Raw genomic sequence first — 10,155 nt, 5'->3', positions numbered from 1 at the left:
CTGTTGCTGATGAAAATGGCTTTGCTCGTGGCAGCCTGGTTCTGCAAACATGTTCTGGGAGGTTAGAAATGCATTCGACAAAAGAGGAGCATCTTGGGGGTAGGAGAGCGGCAGGTGGATGGAAGAGCTCTATTTGCAGCTGCTGTTTGTGGTTGACGTGAATCTTCCTGCCAGCCCGAGTGTGGCATGATTTTGACAAATGTACGATGGCATTATGTCGCTTAGCACTGGCAGCCGTAGTAGGAGAGGAGGTTGCAAATTCTCCAGTCTGATCTGCACAGTTAAGCATAGCCGGACGCTGATTAGCTTTGACTTTGCAAGACAGAAACAGCAGAGCAGAATGGTTATTCTGGGGTTGGAGAATGAAGAGGACGAGCGGTGATTCAGAAAGGCATAACCCCCTGGGGCCAGCACAATTATTTAAAGGTTATTAAATACTGTACATTCGGGCAATCATGAATCGTCGAAGTTAAACCTAACATGGAGCTTTGTGATAACAAGCACTACCTGCTGGTTCTGGGGACACTCTGAGCCAAGAATCGTTACCTACGTCTGGCTTTCTTTCCAGGACCAATTTTTGGTTCTGAGAACAAGTCGGTGCTCTTTGTTGGTCCTGGCCCTGTACTGCCCTCCTTCCAGGTCGGGGTGGGAGCATGCATGTACATAGAAGACTCGGCCACACCTCAGAGTGGAAGCTTGGCCTGTGGCCACCCTGGTTAGGAAGGCCAGAAATGGTAAGATCAGTAGGAGCTTCTCAGAAAAGTTCCAGACATCCCAAGGGATTGGAAGCAAAAGCAATCCTCATTTGGCCCCAAATCCTAAATGTGAAGCTAGAAGAGACCTTTGAGGTCATCAGCTTTAACTCTCTCGTTTTACAGATGAGGAAACTGAGGCAGTGATACCCAATGTCACAGTGGTTATACTAGTATTCTCCTCATTGCACCTATACTTCCTAGTACCCAAAGGATAGAAATGAACAGTTTTCAAAAGAAGAACTGTAAACCCTCGACAACCATGTAAAAAAAGCCACAAATTGACAATAATAAGAGAAATGAGAATTAAAACAATACTGATGTTTCAATTCATATTCAGCAAATTGGAAAAAATGATAAAAGAGAGAAATAGTGTTAGAGGGGCTATGGGAACACAGGCATACTAATGTACTTTCTTAAAAAATTGAATTTTATTTTATTTTCAGTTTCAAATTCTCTCTCTCATCTCTTCTTCCAAAAAACCATTGAGAAAACCAGAAAAGACAAAAGCCATTATAAATATGTATAGTCAAGCAAAATAAATTCCCACATTAGCCATGTTATATATTCATATATATGTATATGTATGTATGCATGTGTATATAGAAATATGTAGATGTATAGAAATATTTACCTCTATCCATCTCTATTCAGATCTATCTATCTATCTATCTATCTATCTATCTATCTATCTATCTATCTATCTATCTATCTTTACTTTAATCTGCAACCTGAGTCCATCATCACTCTACCTGGAGGTTGATGGCATGGTTCATCTTGAGTCCTCTGGGACTATGGTTGGTTCCATTGTGTTGATCAGAGTTCCAAAGCCTTTGTCTTTACAGTACTACTGTTCTCCTGATTCTGCTCACTTCACTTTGCAATAGTTCATACAATTCTTCCCAGGTTTTTCTAAAATCATCCCTTCATCATTTCTTGTAGCACAACAGTGTTCCATCACATACATTCAGCACTTAGCACAGTGCCTGACACATAGTAGACGCTTAATAAATGTTTATTGACTGACTGACATACATATACCATAATTTGTTCAGCCATTCCCCAACTGATAGGCACTCCCTCAGTTTCCAATTCTTTGCTACCACAAAAATAGCTGCTATAAATATTTTTTTACATATGGGTGTTTTTCCTCTTTCTCTATTCTCTTTGGGGTATGGACTAGTAGAAGTATCGCTGGGTCAAAGGGTCTGCACAGTTTAATAGCTTTTTGGGTACTGCTCCAAACTGCTTTCCAGAATGACTGCCCCAGTTGACAGTTCTACCAAACAGTGCATTAATGTGCCTGTTTTCCCACAGCCTCTCCGGCATCTGTCATTTTCCTTTTTTGTCAACTTTGCCAATCTGATGGGTGTGAGGTGGTACCTCGGAGTTATTTCAATTTGTATTTCTTTAATTACTAGTGCTTTTAGAACACTTTTTTTTCCACACAGCTATTGATAGCTTGGATTTATTCCTCTTAAAACTGTCTAATTCACATTCTTTGTCCATTTATCAGTTGGAGACTAATGCACTCTTGGTGGAATTGTGACTTGATTTAAACATACTGGAAAACAATTTGGAACTATGCAAGAAAAGCTATTGAATTGTTTATGGTCTTGTACTCAGCGATTGCACTAGCAGGCATGTATCCCAAGGAGTTCAAAACCCAAAATTTTCCACATGTATCAAACCATTCATAATTTTTGAGGCCATAGGGAAATGGAAACCAACTGTCCGTGTTTTAGTAAATGGCTGAACCAATCATGGGTTTTTGGTGTAATGGGATATTATTGTACCACAAGAAATGAAGAATATGAGGAATTAAGAAAAACATGGGAGGAAATGTGTGAACTGACATTGAATGAAGAAAGAGGAACAAGAAGAGTATACATAATGACTACAAGAATGTAAATGACAACACTGAAGACCAGTTCAACTTCCATGAAAGGCCAATGCTCAGTATGGAGCCAGAGCACACATGATGAAACACATCTCCTTCCTCTTGGTAGAGAAGTGATGAGAATCACTATAGAATCACGCTGAAGGTAGAGAGTGTTGATTGTCATACGTGGTTGTTCTACCAGCTGGTTTTGCCAGTTCTTTCTCTGTTACAAGGGAAGGTTCTGTAGGGTTGGAGGTTGGGGAACCAGCAAACAAAAAAGCCTCAATAAAATGACAAAAAAGAAAAATCAGTTGGCATAAGGCAGGCTTCAGTTTCATAAAGGAGGAAAGGGACTAGGCACAGATATGGATCCGACTTTGTGGATTGTACATTTGTAAGCCCTGCTCCCCTCTTACAGGAAACTATGTAAGCTCCCCCAGGACAGCAGGAATGGGTGCCAGATAGAGATACAAAGTATCTGAGGAGATTCTGAATCAAGGCAAGGACCTGGCTCAAGCTGGGATCTGGGGAACTGAAGTTGAGATAAAACAGCACACAAAGCCATGATGAGGAAGAGCATACTTAGTCCTTTTTTTTTTTTGACTGGTACTGTGACTCATATGGATGGTGCAGGTCCAGGGGAAGGGAGAGCTGACTCTAGTCAAAATCCAAGAATTCTAAGTTCCCCTTGGAGGTGCTGACCTCCCCATTTTGGAACTATAAGTAAGGACCATAAGTCTCTGGAAAAGTCAAGGCTCACCACAGGGACATAATTTAGCAATCCCAGATTCTTTTCCCTTGTGGAAATGGCCCCACTCAGGGTAAGACTTAACGTGTGGAGGGCTGCCTCGGGCCCAGGGGAAGTCACAGGTCCACCGGAGAGTAAAGAGGAGCCATCTTGTTTATAGGCTCAGGTGCGAGTCTGTTTGGTTAAATAAAATTGTCCTCTATTCAACATCATATTAGCCTGAATGCTTGCATTTGAATTGAGACCCCCTTTTCCTTTTCATGGAGTTCTAGACACAAGCCAAATTCTGATGTTCCCAGAGGAAACCCTGGGCTGGAGTATGTTGGAGTGTTAAGCAGGCCTCTACTCTTTGGTCGTGTCACTATATTTTCATGGGAATGTAGCATACATTAGTGAAGAGATTGCAAAGTGCTTCACAAATAAAAGCAAGTAAATGAGAAATATAAACCTGATAGCAAAAAGGTACTTAAGTTCCCTCCCAGACACCCTCTTTGGTAACTCATCACTGATCTCCTCTATTAGTTAACCCATCATACAAAACAGGACATGCCCCAAAGCAGCTCTCTGACAAAATGCCTTGGTATAGCTGTCCTGGCTGATCTATTCAGCCTGTCTTCTGTCTGTAGTGGGAGATTCTAGGAGACAGTGTCAAGATCGTTGGATAAGATTGGTTCTCTGTCAGGTTGAGCATACAGCAGATACTTACAAATTATGATTCTGAAATTCTTAGCTAGGGGAAGGATGATTTCAGCTCTTCCTGAGGATCATGGAGCTCTGGGTTACTGTTAGAATTCAGTACTTAAGGCCTGCCTCCTGAGGAGACATCTGCACCTGGGGACTCAATTCATTAGTCTCCAAATATCTGAGAAGCAGCTTGGTAGGACAGACCTGTTTTAGATTTGAAGTCAGCAGATGTGAGCTGTAATCCCAGCTCTGCACCTAACCACTGTGTGACCTTGGAAACGTTATGGAATCTTTCTAGACCCTTGGTTCCTTATCTGTAAAATGAAAAGGTTCTTCTGTAAGGTAACTTCTGACTCTAAATCTAGGACCCCACGAAGTTAGTAAGTGCCAACAGTACCTTAGGCACCGTGCCAGGTGCCGGACATAAGTCAAGAGAGCAAAAACAGAAAGGGGGAGGACCATCCCTGCCCTCAGGGAGCTTACATCCTATGGGGAGATACAAAATTGAGCAATGTGGGGAGACCATGACATCACAGATCAAGAGCTTGAAGGGCCCTAGGAATCAGGGATTCCAGCTCCTCATGGTACAGATGCGTGCCAGCAAGGCTAAGTTAACCAAGGTCGCTTGCCCAAGCAAGTTGAGCTGGCCAAGTCTCGGGCTAACACCACACCATTCGGTGTGGTTTGATTTAAGCAAACGGAAAAGCCAAAGGACTCATCCCTGAGCCCTTCCACAGTCCCGACCTCCCCTTTCCCCTCTAGCAGACTTCCCCAAGGACCAGTACAGTGCTCCAGGTCTTCCTGACTCCCTAGTCCAGGGCTCTGCTCACTGCACCTTGCTGCCTCTTAAAGGGGTTGGGGAGTTGGAATGGGACCTTCCTACACCCGTCCCGCACCGGCTTTTGCGCTCTCCACAAATATTTGTGGATGGAACGAAACCACGAATTGCCTGCTCAGGCACAGGACCAGCACCTTGGGCTTTCCTAGACGCTGCCATGACAACAGGGCCAAATCGACTGGAGAGGAAGAGGGGAGCAAAGGGGCTCTTCTTTGTGTAGCGGGACCCCTGGATTCCTTCCCCAGCCGGGGGCGTGGGTGGCACCGGGGGGGTCGGTCTGTGGGTCTGGGGCCGGTCTCCTCAGCGCACCCTCCGCTCCCCCCGGCTTCCCCGGCCCAGCGAGGGCGGGAGCCCTCATCCCCCTGTGTCCAAGGAGGGCCTGCGTGCGTGCGTGCGTGCCAGAGAGCGGAGACACCTGCTCGTAGCCGGCTCCTGGCCCGGGCCCCGGCTCCGCGCCCGTGGGTGGCAGCGCGCCAAGGACAGCCGCACAGAGGTCCCCTTCATCGGCCCTCGCCCCTCGCCGCTTCCTTTGTAACTGGCCGTTCTGGCCGCAGCTCGCTCCCCGAGCCCCCGAGCACCTTACGGGAGGCCGATGCGCCCGGGATGGACGTTCCCACTGCCCAATGGCGAGCAGGAGTCGCCGGAGGATGAGCCAATCGTGCCTGGTTGCTGGGCGTCTCCCTTCCCGCCCGGCCAATGGGAAAATTCGTGCTCCGCCGGGCTGGGGGCTCGGAGAAGGGCCTGGGGAGGCCGGGCGGAGGAGGAGGAGGAGGAGGAGGAGCGGGAGCAGGAGCAGCAGCAGCAGCAGCGGCGGCGACAGCAGCAGCAGGAGGACTGCGTCGTTTCGTTGTCTGCGCTTGGCGTTCCTGCAGCCCCGGGGAGCGCGGGCCGGGGAGTCCCGGGCTCGGCACCGGCGGTCCCGGGAACGCCACCGCCTGCGGCCAGGACCCGATCTCCCAGTCCCGATGGAAAGTTTGATTAATGGGGCGAGCTAAGCCGGCCCGCGCCGCGGCCCCCCACGCCTGGCCCCGGGAGCCAGTGCCGGCGCGGAGACCCCCCCGAAATCCGGGGAGACAGCCCGAGGAATCCCGGCCGCAGCTGCCGGGCCCTGGCGGTGGCGTCCAACTTTTAGACGGGAAGGACTCCTTGGCTGCCTGGCCCGGGATTCTGTTCCAGAGACTGAGCGCACTTTGTTCTTTTTGGTGTTTTACATTATCCGGGAGAGGGCAAAGGTGGAGGGCGGGCCAGGGCAGACCGCGGGTGGCCGGCATCGCAGCTCGGGCGCTGAAAAACGGCACTGCTGGCGGCCAGGGGCGTGCGGAGGAGGCGGTAAACACACACGCACACCCGGACTCACACACTCAGACACACGCGCACTCACGCTTACCCCAGCGCAAGGGCCATCCTTCGGCAAGACCTCTTTAATAATAAACCCCGGAGGGACAGAGCGTGCGGGGCCGCGCAGCGGACCAGGTAGGTAAACGCCGCTCCCGGAGGCGGGCTGGGAAGCCTGGCTCTTGCTCCCCCGCCCTCCCTGTCCTCTCTGGAGGATGCCAGTCGGCCAGATAGCTGGGGCTTGCCCCAGGTGGGTGCCCTTTGTGGAAGGAGGGAGGGCGACAGGGAGACTGCGATTGGAGAGGGGGCTGGAAGCGAGTGGCACCGCGGCACCCCGCGGGTGCTGAAACACCAGGAACCGGGAGGGGCCAGCATAGGGGCCGGTGCCCGGGCCGCGGCGGGAGGGATGCTGCTTGAAGAGTTGTGTGTGTGTGTGGGGGGGAGGGTTGGATTCTCTTCCTCCCTGATCCTACAAGGCGGGGCAGGGAAGGCGCCTGGGGAGCCGGGGAGCACCAAGCTGTCTCTGGGGAGATCGGGGCCGGGGATGGGGGTGGGGGGTGGGGATACTGGCTGCCCTGGCGGAGGGGAAGAGGGCGTCTCGTCAGCTGCAGCGCCGGGGCTGCCCGCGAACCGGGCTTTCCTTTGTTTTGCCAGGGTGACGGCGGGGGGGTTTCCAGATGCCCCATCCCCGCGGGATTGGGCGCGAAGCTTGGGCGGGGGGTGGGGAGGGTGGGCACTTGCTAGCTCGGGGCTCATTGAGAATCCTCCTTCTCTACCTCTCAGGGTGGGAAATCTCCCGACCTCCAGTGCCCGACATTGTGTGATAATCCCGGCTGTTGACCGGCTGGGAGGGAGGTGGAGGAGAGGCGAGGAAGGAGGGGGCGCGCTGCCCGGGGTATTCGTGGCAAGCCTTGGCTCTCCGCCTGCCTAGGTAGGAGCAGAGCTGGCTGCTTCCCCACCAAGCGAGAGGTCCCCTCGGCCAAAGGCAGAAGGCTCGTTCCGCAGCGGCCGCAGCAGCAGTCGTGAGCAGCCCAAGTTTCTCGGGCTCTACGCTCCCTCCCCCTCTGGGCGGTGCAGAGCCTGCTAGGGAGCTCCCACTGGGCATCTCAGGGCAACCGCCCTCCCCCCGCCGCGCCCCAGCCCTCCCCAATCCGTGTCCCCCTTCCCCCATTGTTTGCTTGAAGTATCTCGGACTGGCCGGGGTGCCCAGGTCCATTTCTTTTGGACAGTTTTAGAGACAATATGTCAATTAACAGACATTGAGCTCACTGCATTTTCGTATCTTCCTATACCCCTTACCCCCCTTTCCCTAGTGCTTTCTCTTTGCAAAAATCCCAGAACTTTTTTAGCCCTGATTCGGCGATGGGAGTCTTTCTTTCTGTCCCGGGAGCCGCAGCTACTCTCTGTGTCTCTGAGTGTCTCTGTGTCTCTCCCCTTCTCTTTCTCTCTTTCCTTCCTTCCACCCTCCCCTGCCCCCCCGCGGCTCGAATGCTGCAGTCTGCTTCAGTGTATTGCCAGCTGCAAACTTTGATGGAGGAAGGGAAGTTACTGGGGATGCAGAGAGAACGTGTAAGGGCTTGTCATTTCGGGGGCCCGGGAAGTTAATGAAACTGCTGGGGGAGATGCTTGGGGGGATGAGCACGGTGGCCAGCAACTTCTCCCCAGAGGGGCAAACTGCGATTTCTTTTTTCCTGGTAGAACGGGCCTTCCTTGCCTCCTAATGATAACTGGTTTCCAGAAAGCTCTGATTTTATGGAAATTAGCGGGCGAAGGGAGCTTGCAGGGAAAGCCAGAGGGATGGCTCGCAGTGACCCACGAGGTAGCTGGGGAGAAACTAGCTCCCGGAAGCAGCTTCGAAAATGCTAAATCGCCTTGCTTGGATCCACTCTGGGCGAAGGAAGGGTGATGCACTAGGAAAAAAAAGAAGAAAAAACCAAAAAGAAAAAAAATCATTGGATTTGTATTGAGGAGATCAGTCCTGGCCCTGCCCTGCCACCTAATAGGGGGGTGACCTTGGACAAGTCCCCTCTCCTCTCAGTACCTCAGGTCCCTCACCTGTAAAGGAGGGATTGGTTTCGATGTGAACCAGGCTCTGGGGGCAGCTGGCCTGGTTTGATCCGGGGAAATAGATTTCTGTTGTCTTGGCACCAAAGAATGTTTGTGTGGGTGAGGCTGGGGAAGGAATCCAGGGCCACCGTCTTTTCCTGCCTTTCAGAAGCCCTGTGGTCTGGGCTCCATTGCATGGTGGTCATTTTCAGGGTAAATGCTGTCTCCCGGTGTCCCGGTGGATTTCCCTGATTTGTCAGCAGCTGAAAACAAGCTGCTTTTTTCTTCCTTTGTCTGGAGTTTCCTCCTCTTTGCTCAATATCCCTTAAGTGTCAATACTTCTGAGAGTGGTGATTCCTCTGGTGAGGGCACTCCCTCTTGAAGTATTGATTGACTGAGCATGGAGTCACCAACCCTGTCTGACCCTCCCACTGTAGTCAGATCTCTGTGCCTCCAGTGGAGGGAGGAAGAGGACTCCCCTGGACCTCATGGTTCAAGTGGGATGTTGATGGATGGAAGACTTTAAGGTGATATATTATTATATTTTGGATTCCAGGTCTGGAGATGGAAGGGACCTCAGAGGCTATGGGATCCAAGGTCCCCCCACATTGAGGTTTGACACAGGAACTGAGGCTCATGAAAGTTAAGTGACTTATCCAAGGTCACACACATAGTATATTTCAAAGGTTGGCTATGTCCCCAGGTCCACCAACTCCAGAGCCAGGGCTCTTTGCCAATCATTATCATTCTAGAGCTCACAGTCAATTAGGAGGATAAACCATAAAGACTGATTCAATAACAATAATAGCTAGCATTTATAAAACACGTACTGTGTACCAGGCACTATGCTAAGCGGTATGAGGCAGGTGCTATTATTGTCCCTATTTTACAGTTGAGGAGACTGAAACTGGACAGAGGTTAAGTGACTTGCCCAAGGTCACATAGCTGGTAACACAGGGGCCCAGTACCCTATCCATTGCACCACCAGACTGCCCACCAACTCAGTTCTATCTAATTCAAAGCCCACTCAGTCAAGGGTCTCATGTGTGCTAATGGTGCTAGGTCAAAGCAAAGCTATGCAAAGTATTTCAAAACCCAGTAATAGAAAGTGACCATTCATGGTGAGTGGATTAGAGACTGGCCAATAGAGTGCAGAACCTGAACTGTGACCTCTAATGGGAGCTGAGCTCTAGCAGATGGCCAAGATTAAACCAGGGAAGGGAGGAGAGGGAGGCCATTCTAGGCAGAGCAAGAGGGGGGAAAGGAATGTTTGCCCAGACCTGGAGCGGTTAGGCTTGGCTGCTACATAGAGTGCCTGGGGTGGTAAGGGACGGAAGGCCTTGAATGCCGGGCAAATATTGGAACTTTTCTTCCTAGGCTGTCAACGTGAGCCAATAAGAGGCTTTGGGCAGAAGGTGACAGAAATAGATCTTTGCTGAAGGACGATTATTCTTTGTGTGTGTGTGTGTGTATGTAAGATGAATTGGTTGGAGAAAGGGGAAGACTTGTTAGAAAGGGCAGGCAACAGTCCGGGTGGTTGGTAGGGAGACGGGGGAAGGGGAAGATGTGGCAGAGGCTAAGACAGCTTGGGAGGGCTGGTTAACCCCTGGCTGATAATCAGTAGCCCTCAATGAGAAGAGCAGTAGGAGCAGACCCCCGATGGGGCGGTGGCAAAGATCAAATGAAGTATTATTTATAAAGCACTTGGCAAAACTCTAAAGCCCTCTAAATGCTAGCTATTATTAACAATTAATTATTTTAATGATTACATTCTCATTATTATGATTAATTATTGGTGAAATATCTAATACATAACTAATAATAAGATAAATGATAAAAGTATGCCAAACAGAGCTGATTAAATAGTTGT

At 50.3% G+C, this 10,155-nt stretch overlaps 1 protein-coding gene across 8 annotated transcripts in view; it reads left to right on the top strand.

The window, feature by feature from the left end:
- The first annotated feature begins 5,681 nt into the window (after positions 1-5,681).
- The window catches only part of ARVCF (ARVCF delta catenin family member), a 370,319-nt gene continuing 365,845 nt past the window's right edge, over positions 5,682-10,155 (top strand). For 4 of the 8 annotated variants that reach the window (XM_020996308.2, XM_020996304.2, XM_020996307.2 and 1 more), the window contains exon 1: positions 5,684-6,377. The gene's annotated coding sequence lies outside the window, so the exon portion shown is untranslated. Of the gene's footprint in view, positions 6,378-10,155 lie in introns of all 8 variants that reach the window. The other 4 variants (XM_078154469.1, XM_078154468.1, XM_020996305.2 and 1 more) reach the window with 3 other exon arrangements.

The sequence above is a fragment of the Phascolarctos cinereus genome, unplaced genomic scaffold, assembly GCF_003287225.1.
Source record: "Phascolarctos cinereus isolate Bilbo 61053 unplaced genomic scaffold, phaCin_HiC Scaffold_4;HRSCAF=312, whole genome shotgun sequence".
Taxonomy (NCBI): domain Eukaryota; kingdom Metazoa; phylum Chordata; class Mammalia; order Diprotodontia; family Phascolarctidae; genus Phascolarctos; species Phascolarctos cinereus.
Note: the sequence above shows the minus strand (reverse complement) of the source record. Positions and strands in the feature narration are given on the sequence as shown.